Source organism: Sinocyclocheilus grahami, unplaced genomic scaffold, assembly GCF_001515645.1.
Source record: "Sinocyclocheilus grahami isolate Dianchi unplaced genomic scaffold, SAMN03320097.WGS_v1.1 scaffold686.1, whole genome shotgun sequence".
Lineage (NCBI taxonomy): Eukaryota > Metazoa > Chordata > Actinopteri > Cypriniformes > Cyprinidae > Sinocyclocheilus > Sinocyclocheilus grahami.
This window is the reverse complement of record NW_015505865.1, coordinates 65,013-75,660: the sequence shown is the minus strand read 5'-3', so window position 1 is coordinate 75,660 and position 10,648 is coordinate 65,013.

Sequence of the window (10,648 nt, the reverse complement as noted above, 5' to 3'; positions counted from 1 at the left end):
AAGAAAAAAAAAAAAAAAAAAAAAAAAAAAAAAAAAAACCCTACACTCAGGGGGGAAAAATTCTTCATCACCTTTTTTTCCAGTGAAAAAAATATATTCCTAAATTTCCAAAGACTTGCTTTCGGAGAATTTATCTTGGGTTATATATAACTTTATTTTTCATACTCATTTAAGTGTTATTCTTACACTAAGTAAAAACAATTATCCATTGCTTGACCAAGCAACATCTTGTTTAAAGGATCCACGGAAAGAACAGGATATTTGCAGTGCCAAATATGCCAAAGCTCAAGCCATTCATTCACATGTTTGGGGAAAAAAAATATATAGTTTTATTGCAGTGTACTTTCTGAGGGCAACAGAACTGAGGAAGTGGATTTTTGGGAACTTTCATTACATTTCCAAATCAATCTCATTCAACCCAAACGGATACAGATTATCCATTTTGTGGTGTCTTTCTATATTTGCTTCTGGCTTCCTGAAAAAAGTTTGGTTATATGGTTTAGCTTTAACCAATGCTATTATGTGAAATACAGCTGTCTCTTCATGTTGCTATGTATTTAACTTACATCTAGGTGAAGTTTGACTCTGAAATCAATATAATACATTTTGACTAAGTCTGACATGTAATTTGTAAAAGTGACCAGAGATGAGAACTTGTGGCTGGAGAAAACCACAGGTTGCTTTGCTGTTTGTATTCACATATTTCAATGTGGCTTCAGTCTCTATCTATCTATCTATCCATCCATCCATCCATCCACAAATACTAAGATACAGCTAAGAAAACAGGCTTTAAATTAAATTAAAATACTGAAGTCACCAAACAATGACCTCCCCTCTCTTCTGGTTAGACTTCAACTGGAGCCGATATCAGTTCCAGGCTTTGCAAGAGACTATTACCACATCAAAGTCTGAGATATTATTTTATTCACACTCCACACACAACCTCACACATCAAAACTTCTAGTTCTCGTCTTATTGCACCTAAAGGTCTCTCTCTCTCTCTCTCTCATTTTACGAGAAGCTTTTGGCAAACACAGGCCGGTGGAAAGCCTCTGAGTGATTGTTTAAATTCTCCCAGAATCATGCATTGACTTGAATCCGGCATTTGGGCATGTTTCTGTTTGAGTGCTGCCCGTGCCATCTGCAATGAATCAATAAAACTGCTGTAGTGCATTAGGCAGCATTTTCCATGGCAGCGTTTGCAGCCATATGCATCAGCACAGAGGTTTTTTCTTTCTTTCTTTCTTTCTTTCTTTCTTTCTTTTTTTCATTAAGAAAGCCTCTGAGTGATTGTTTAAATTCTCCCAGAATCATGCATTGACTTGAATCCGGCATTTGGGCATGTTTCTGTTTGAGTGCTGCCCGTGCCATCTGCAATGAATCAATAAAACTGCTGTAGTGCACATTTTCCCATTTTCCATGGCAGCGTTTGCAGCCATATGCATCAGCACAGAGGTTTTTTCTTTCTTTCTTTCTTTCTTTCTTTCTTTCTTTTTCTAATAAATGAGGTCTGGATTCTGTCTTTTCCCATGACCCAGCTTGAATGGCATTAGTTAAAGGCTGTTCATTGGTTAAGGATAAGTTAGGATAAGAGGTTGCTAACTTGCCTTGGTGAACAGATAGGCTGCAATATACACACGTGTAGTGAACACACAAAATAATATTTACATCGATAATCGCACTTTCCTGCGCTGCACTGTGGCGTCAGCTGCAATAAACTCCAGATGGAAGCTGGACCTCCTCCAGACAAGACCTTGGATGTGGTGAAGAAACACACGTGTTCACACACATACATAATCACAGATGAGAATGAGCCAAAACTGTAATGTATGATTTACAATGAATACATTTATAATCAATAAGTAAGGCAGATGAGAGACTATGAGAGAGAAAGAGGAATGAACTCTTCTGTCCAATAATTTCTAAAGTGATTCTAGCCGCTGTGTCAATATACAGGTCCAGTGTCCAAATATCATTAATCTAACTCACCAAAGAAACAGAAGCTGGAAAACTACAGTGAATTTGTGCCTTCATCTTCCTCTTTTCCACTGGACAAGAACAGAAGAAGAAAAAAATTGTTTGTCAAACTGTTTCATGAGGTCTCTAAAGACATAAACCTCATAAGACCTAAAATGATTAGATATGTACACCTCAGCCAACGTGCAAAGACAATTCTAGGCTTTTGTATAGACACAACACCCTCTATGTAATTTTAAAGTGCAATTTATGACCAGTGTAGTGGGCTGTCTTGGAGTTTTTAGAGTTTATGTGTTAAAATAAACACTGTCTTGGGTGGAACGGTTTAGATGAAGATGTAGAGAATGTATTTTGCAAAGCAGTGCAGTATTTTACCAATAACAAAACTATGTCTGATGACATCTGCTTTGGGTTTGCGGTAAAACCTCTTATGAATGCTGTAAATGTGGTTGATAAATAGGCTGCACTTAGATGCTATTTTAAGACATTTTTATTTGTGCTTTTGGCCTTTATTAGCCATTATATGTGGTAGCTTGTGAAACTGAGGATTCAGATGAATGTTCTGCATGTAAAATAGCAGATTAGTTTCATCTGAAGGATACACACATCAGTTTACACACTATCAACGTTTTTACATTTGTGTTTTAAATGTGTTTGCCAGAATCTTTGCTGTCCAATTTCTGCAAAAACAATCAGGAGATCAGTCAACAGCATGTCCATTCAGCCGGGAGCTATGGGATTGCCAGACTAAAGGCCCATCCGGAGTCTAACATGTACACGCGCACATACACACACACGTTTACTTAGCTAACTAAATTGGGACTTTCTATAGACTTCTGTTGATTATACACAGCTAGTTAAAAATACTATAACTTAACCCTAACCCTAGCAGTTCAGCTGCAAGGCCAGATGAGTGTCAAATACAGATTGCAGACTGGGCCTCCAGCTAAAAGGCCTCTGTAAAATTGATATAGATAGACAAACAGCGCTTGAAAGTTAGTCAGTGACTGTTGGGACAATATGAAATAAACAAGAAATGTATCTGTTCCTGGCCCTAGGCATCAATAATGTCGTCTGAACACTTTATAGCAGCTTAGATGGTGTATACCAGTTGTGGTACATTATTACCTTCATCAATATTTATGACGAACAAGGATGGTTCATGGGCCTCTGATGTGCCGGGGCACCAGGCTCTTGGATATAGTGTCCAAATAACAAGAAACTCCATCACAAATGTGAGAAATATTGTCACATATTTGCAGTCATGTGAATGAACACACCATGCAATCAGGTGCAGCAGATAACGTTGTTAATTTCTTTATTGGTTTCACATTGTGGCAATAGTCACTGGAAAACATTTAAGCACTGGTTATTTCTCTATATCAACAGGAAATGTGCAGTGGCTTGTTTTCAAATGTTAGGGCACCATGGGCCCCTAACAGTCAGAGGCCCCTAAGTACCAGCCCCATTGGTCCACTCCATAACCGGGCCTTCATTTCTTGTTGTATTTGCACATTTATATCTAACAACTGTGATTTTATTTCTTGTTATTTGGACAAGACATCCCACAATTCCAATAAGTGCTTGTGTACTCACTTGCTGAAAGTTTAGTTAAACTGAGTTAAACTGAGCCCAAGAAGGAGGTGGGGTCCTTCTTGGATCTCATGGGTTGGTATCATCATTTCATTCCTATCTTTGCAACCCTTGCAGTACCCTTGGCTAACTTGTTAAGTTATGCCGCCCATACACTACACTATTTTCAAAGTCAGAATCCCTGACAAATCCCAAAACGCATGTGCGAGAAGTCATGTAAGATTACATGTGAGCGGAATTTGCCCTGTATCATGCTCTCTCATTGGCTGTAGGTTGCCAATGTCATTTCCAGTCAAAACACATTTTTGTTCACACTGCAAGGCACTGAGTCCCAGATATTTAGCCTGCTAAATATTTCTCGGGGCATCAGTGTTGCATCAGCGCTTCTCTCAGATTCTCTCTTTGATCGTCACTAACATAAACAAGCACCGATTTGCCTCAGATTTCAGCCTTTTGTCTGTAATCTCCAGAAAATTGTCGGTGAGTGAAAATTGGGCCTAAAGTCGTGCATTGTGTACCCGGCATAAGGCAACCAAGAACCCTGTATAGCAGTGTTTCCCAAACACATTCCCGGAGCAACCCCAACACTACACATTTTGCATTTCTCCTTTGTCTGACACACCCATTTCAGGTCTTTGGGTTTATACTAATGAGCTAATGAGTTGAGCCAGGTGCTCAAGAACATGGTTGGGAACCACTGCTGTAGAGTTGTCTGATGACCCTTTGGAGGCATTCACAATTGGTGCATTCCAAACGGGATATATCGCCCTCCGAAGGGCACTTTGGAATGAAAACAATCATGGCCGCCATATTGAAGGGTCTTTCCAAACCGAAGTGCTCAAAACTGGCCACTTCAAAGGGCCCTTCGGAATGAAGGATTTCGAAGGGTACAACTGTTGGACACTTCGGGCTCCCATAATCCTTTGCACAGATTCTTTGCATGATGACGGCGCCTCCGTGTGGGCACATGATGATGAGGAAGAAGGGCACTTCAAGAAACAGTTGTTTGGTCCCCTACACCCTTCAACCCTTCGAAGCTCTCACTCTGGAGGGTAAACCCTTTGAAGGGATTAGGGCATAGGGATGAGCCCTTCCGAGTGGAACGCAGGGTAGATTAAAAGACCTGATGTGTTACAGTCCAGTCTTGAAGAGTCCAGACTTCAACCAAAGATTTCTGGTTCAGGTATATGCATCTGAGACAGGCATTAGAGCAGTCTTGGTGCAAGGAGTACAGGAGAAGAGCAGCCAGTTCAGTTCCTGATTCACAAGCTGCTTTCAAGAGAAACCAAGTGCTGTACAATGGAGAAGGAATGTCTTGCCCTCAAAATGTTTCTTTGACGGGCTGAGATTTTATTTACTCGGCAGAAAGTTTGATCTGGAAACGGATCATCAAGCCCTTACTTGGATTCATTTGAAAGATAATAACTTCAGGATTTGACATACAGGCAGACAGAATGTCATAGCTGACTACAGGGGCTTTCACACCGAGTATTTATAGGAACTCTTATTGGAACTAGCCACCAGGGCAGTCCCGTGAGAACTAAATTTTCCCAGTGGACAATTTTCCTGGTTGCATTCACGCCACCAGTAGGGAATTTGAAGTGACATGAGATGCCAACAGTGACGTCATTTAAATGCGACATTCAACAAAGCTGGAGGATGGAGGGCGATAAAGTGCCTGGACTTCTGTGTCGGTCCATGTATCGCTGTTTTCCATGTTCATTACGAGTTAGAAATCCACATGCAATGCAACCTGAGGATGAGGTAAGCATGGATGGGACCTGGAGCAAACTGGCAACAACATCTGGGCCAGACTTGCAGTTCAACTGTCAGCCCCTGAAGACCTGGTGGTATTCTATACAAGTATTAAAGCATGTTATATTTTGACATTATAAATGAAGACAAGGTTTTACCTGTCTCTGACAGTTACAATAGATCAGAGAAGTCCAAGCAGTTTGAGTTGGTTTCAGAAACCTTGGTTCTGTAGTTTTCCAGATGTGTTGGCTGCCTACTTAGGAGAACATAGTAAGTACAGCAATGCAAAATGTGCTGGTCAAGTAGCCTATAAGTACAACACATGATTATTCTTAAGCATAATTTTAGACCCATGTTGTCATTTGATGCAATAGAACCACAACGACATGACACATATGGTTTGCTTTGCACTGGATTGCCCTTTTGCTCTGCAGTGATAACTCAGTGCTGATTGTACTGAAACAACACTAGTTTGTAAAACAAAATATGTTTAAAGGCAGTGTTTCCCATTAATTACATAGGTGTCCACCACAGTTTAATATATCATAATAACTTAAAATATCTCTAAAGTCATTAAGCGCCATTGCTTTGGCAAAGCATCAATTAAACTAAAATCAAAATCGCAATAGTGTGTGCTTATCAAATCGTAAAGAGGTTGCGATTCAGTTAAATAAGGTGTGTTGCATGTTTTTTTGTTTGTTTAGTTTTTTTTAAAGCAGAGCGTGCCACGCGAGCAGCTTTTGATTCTGTGTTTTCCGAGTGAAGTGACCGGAGGTAACTCAATTTCTGCATGTGCTGCGAGTTTAATGGTTAAGACTAGATGGGATACAGCTACGGCCACTGGGCATGCGCACGTCAATATTGCATATTTTTTTGTAACGCTGAACAACAATAATTACTGTAGGGTGAATTCAGGTAAAGTGGGCTATTTAAGTTTGATTGTATATGCTCAATGGATTTACACTTTCAGAGCATAACAATGGTTCTTAATTAAAGGGACACTATTTCTCTAAATGATAAAATAGTTTTGGTTGATGCAATATGACACTGGGGGGTGAGACTATGCCTTAAAGAAGGAATGCCTTATGGTGAAAGGTAGAAAAAACCCTTGAACATAAGATTTTCATTTCTAAATGATGAGGTTGCTCACTAAATGGAAACACATATTATTGGGACGATTCCTGCTTTGTTTGTTACTACAGTTAACAGGGAATAAAATGCAAAGATTTGTATTTTTTTTAACAAATGTGTTATTTTTCTTTTAAACTGGCCCACTTTGGCTAAATGTGTTAAATAAAGTGAGAGAGTGGGATTCAGGTAAAGTGGGCCAACCTTTAACCTTCAGTAATTATACTCAAATTCATTAAATAAATTGACATTCACTGGTTATTTTATAGCTTATATGTATAATTTACTTTTTTAGAAAACCAAAATGAGACTGCAGTCAGGAAATTCAAGTCAGAGATGGAAGAAAGGAAAGAGAGAATAGAAAGGAAGTTGGGGCATTAAGTTTAATCTGTGGAGTGAAGAAAGGATGAGAGGAGCAAAATGTAGATGCAGCTTAAAATATGAACACAATTAGAGTTCATTTAAAGTGTTTAGAGAACATAGACAGAACAACTTTTTTACATATGGTTACCATTTAAAATGTTCCTCTTATTATTGTTTAACCTATTTGTTGTTGCTTGTGTTATAATCACATTTTAATATACTGTAAAGTTCATTTGTATCAATATTCTGATTTCTGAATATTCTGATATTCAGATTTCATCAAATTTAATGTCAACACAACATGTTCTTTCAGTTGTCTGGAATTGAGACGAGAATTTACACATGATTTATTTTACTCATAACCTATAGGTTATATAATTTTGGGTTTGTTAAACATGTTGATAATAGTGTGATAAGTGTGATAATATGTGTTAATATATCATGTGTTTTTGATAAAGATGCAGAATAATTTTTGATATATAAGGAATGGCCCACTTTCCAGACCAGCTGGCCCACTTTACCTGAGAAGAACTTTGTCTGGAGTGCATGATCTCAAAATGTTTGTTGGTATATATAGCTCGCAAATAACACTTTATATGAACTGTATTCAAACTGAAATATTATAGCTGGACCTTAAAGTTCACAAAATAAAGAAGGAAAAAAAAACATCTGGGTATCTAAATTACACGTTTTACAAAAAGTGGCCTACTTTACCTGAATTCACCCTATTTGAATTATTGTAAGGGTAGGTTTAAGGTTGGGGTAGGTGACGTTAATAAAACACAAGCTAATAGGTAGCAAATTTAATTTATTGTTAACTCTCCGGCCATAGCTGTATCCCTTATAGCCACAACCCAGTTTAATGCATTCGGGAACGCAACCTGTGACAGATCAGGAGCTGCTCTGCACCCTGTCGAACAGCGCCCCTTTGCTGCTCTAACTGTAAATCACGCTTTCATGGGGCTCCTTACTTTATGACAATAAGCATTTGTAAACCTGCTGTCAGAGAAACTTAAAGGTCTCCCTGCAGTTTTCCGCCAAAATAAAACCTTGAGGGTTCTGGAAGTGAATAAATGAAGACAGAATTGTAATGTTACTATTGTAAAGTAAAATAATTATGAATATGCTTGTTATGAAATATTATGTTTTCATTTACATTTAATTTATAGTGCAGCTGTATTAGCTACAATAGTAATATTACTGTCTTATAACAATGAAGTGTCAATTCTTATTATTAATTATTAATATTTTTTATTATATTCAAATTGTTTGGCTTCAAGCACAAGTGTGAATGTGATGTGGACTGATACACTATCAAAACTAAAAAGGCTTGAGTCTACTTTAAAGTCAGAATCATAATCATAAAGAGCTTTATTGCCAGGTATGTTTACACATGAATAATTTGATTTGGTGACAGGAGCGTTACAGGAGCTTTGGTGACAGTGGCAAGACACGCTTATAAAAATAGGATAAGTAAATAGGAAATAACAATATACAAAAATATATATATTTAAAAAAATACACAGTATATAAAATAGTCTAGGTAAAATGCAAAGAACTTTTAGCTATCATGTTGATTTTGTTCACTGAAAATAGATTGGAGCTCTTAATTTTGCTGCCAAAGTGCTCAGATTGATGCAATTAATTTTAAAATATACCAAATTTTCTTCAGGGAGCAACCCCCCAGACTAAATCGAAGTCTGCTGTTTATAAAATTAGTTTAGTTCTTCTGAGGCATCAGTCCTGGGTTTCCTTATAAAGTGCTGCATTAACAGGACACAGACTCCCAGTGGGGAAAATTATCAGTTTGTAAGACCGTCAAAGAATAAAGATTGTATAAAGTGTTGTGTGAAATATGCAGTGTATGTTTCATTCATACTCGAAACCGGAGGGCGCTCTCGCACAGAAAGTCCAAAACGGACTCATTGAAGTAATAATTTATGACATGCCAAGAAACCCCTGATATGGAGAAAGGCATCCAGCTATAGCGGAACGAAAAACGTGAAGACAATACATACAATATATGGGTTATGTGTGCTTTTCAAGTCATCTCCAGGTAATAAACAAAGTATCTGAATAATGCAGTGCTAACTGCCATAGCATTTATTACAGTAGCCTATAGAAATGATAAAATATATTTTCTGCCTTAATCTGTGATAAAGATGGAAAAAGTATATGAACAAATCATAGAATTGCCATTAGGAAAATACAGGGGGGGGAAAGACAGAATACAAATGATTGTCCAGCAGTATATTTGATTTTTTAACGAATTATAGAAAAAATAAATAAAACCTGCAATTACAGCAACAAAAAAAACAAAACAAGGTATTACATTTGACATTTCTGTCCCCCTCACTTCTGGCTATGCCCCTGGGGTCACACAACATATAGTGACCATCAAGACTAACTTGAGAGATTTCCAATCATAAGAAAGTACATAGGCATAAATACTTTTAATAGGTGTTGCATCTGAATAAATGTTTAGAGATGTTCAAAATGTTTTTACATTATGATTGGTCAAACCTGAACATACACACACTCATACATTAAGAGAGAGAAAAGCCATATCTGTGCATATTACGAAAAGATTGAAAAAAAAGTGTGCTCGAATTAAGGCTAGATTTATCGTTCATGTTTTTAACAGGACACAATGCAGCATATGTGAGTTAATATTACTAACCTTTGTGAATGCGTTCTAAGATGTGATGCGTTCTATGACTTGATGCTGTCATCACGGTATCTTTAATTGTTTTCCCACATTCACTGCATCTAGCCAATCTTCATGAAGTTTCTGATTCTGACACACTAATATAACCAAATGTGAGAACATATGACACAGTGGCTCCCGCCATGTTTCAAACCCTTCTGGCATTTCGGATTGTACGTGCATTACATGGACATACATCATCAAATACTTTAATTAGAGTTCCATCTATATCAACAAGGAAATGCATGGCGCAGATATAGTAAAAGAATAAAAGTTAATTCCATGTTAGATGCTTATGTGGAGAAGTGGAAACTGTGAAACGTATTAATAGAGTGTGTTATTCATTGTACTGTCCCCCTCACTTCTGGCTATGCCCCTAGGGTTTCATCTTCTTTATTATCTTTAAAATCAATTCTTAATAACAAGGACTATGAAACAACAACGGCTGTTGGAAAATGTTTACACCTCACTGGACTTTATGAGAGAATTTTATCTCTAAGCAGCATTTCTTCAAATGGACTGAGGAGGGCAACAATACGCCTTTGATGCGTCTAGTCTGCCGCAAATCCTGTAAGAAGAAGAAGAAATTCCAAGTTCTTTCTTTATGATATATTCATGAGTCCTTCTTGTCAAGTCAAGTGAAGTCTGAACAGGGGCGGATTTAGTGAATTGGGGGCCCCAGGCAAAATATAGGATTGGGACTCTATACATTTGCACACATTTTCCTAGATCAGCCTTGAGGTTCCATTTTGTTGTTTTCAGCGTAAGCCTGTGTGCTGTCTAATTCTAAACTTTAAAATACATTTATTTTTAGTTGTTTTAACTACAAATTGAAATAAAACTGAAAAAAATAATGAAATGGCAATTCTACATTTACACACCTAAAATACATATATCAAGAGCATGCTCACAGATGAGAACAAAACCAGAGTTGGATGAAGTGGATTAAAGCCCTGCACGGGTCTCAAATTTAGCCCGTCTTTTTTCCCCTTTTCCCAAAAAAAGCTTATAGCCTACTACTGTTTCAGCTATTAAAATAGTTCAGTTTTGTATGTAATGGAAAAGTGATTATATTTTGTTTCGTTTTTTTATAAAGTAAATTTAGAAAAACATTTGGAGTATTTT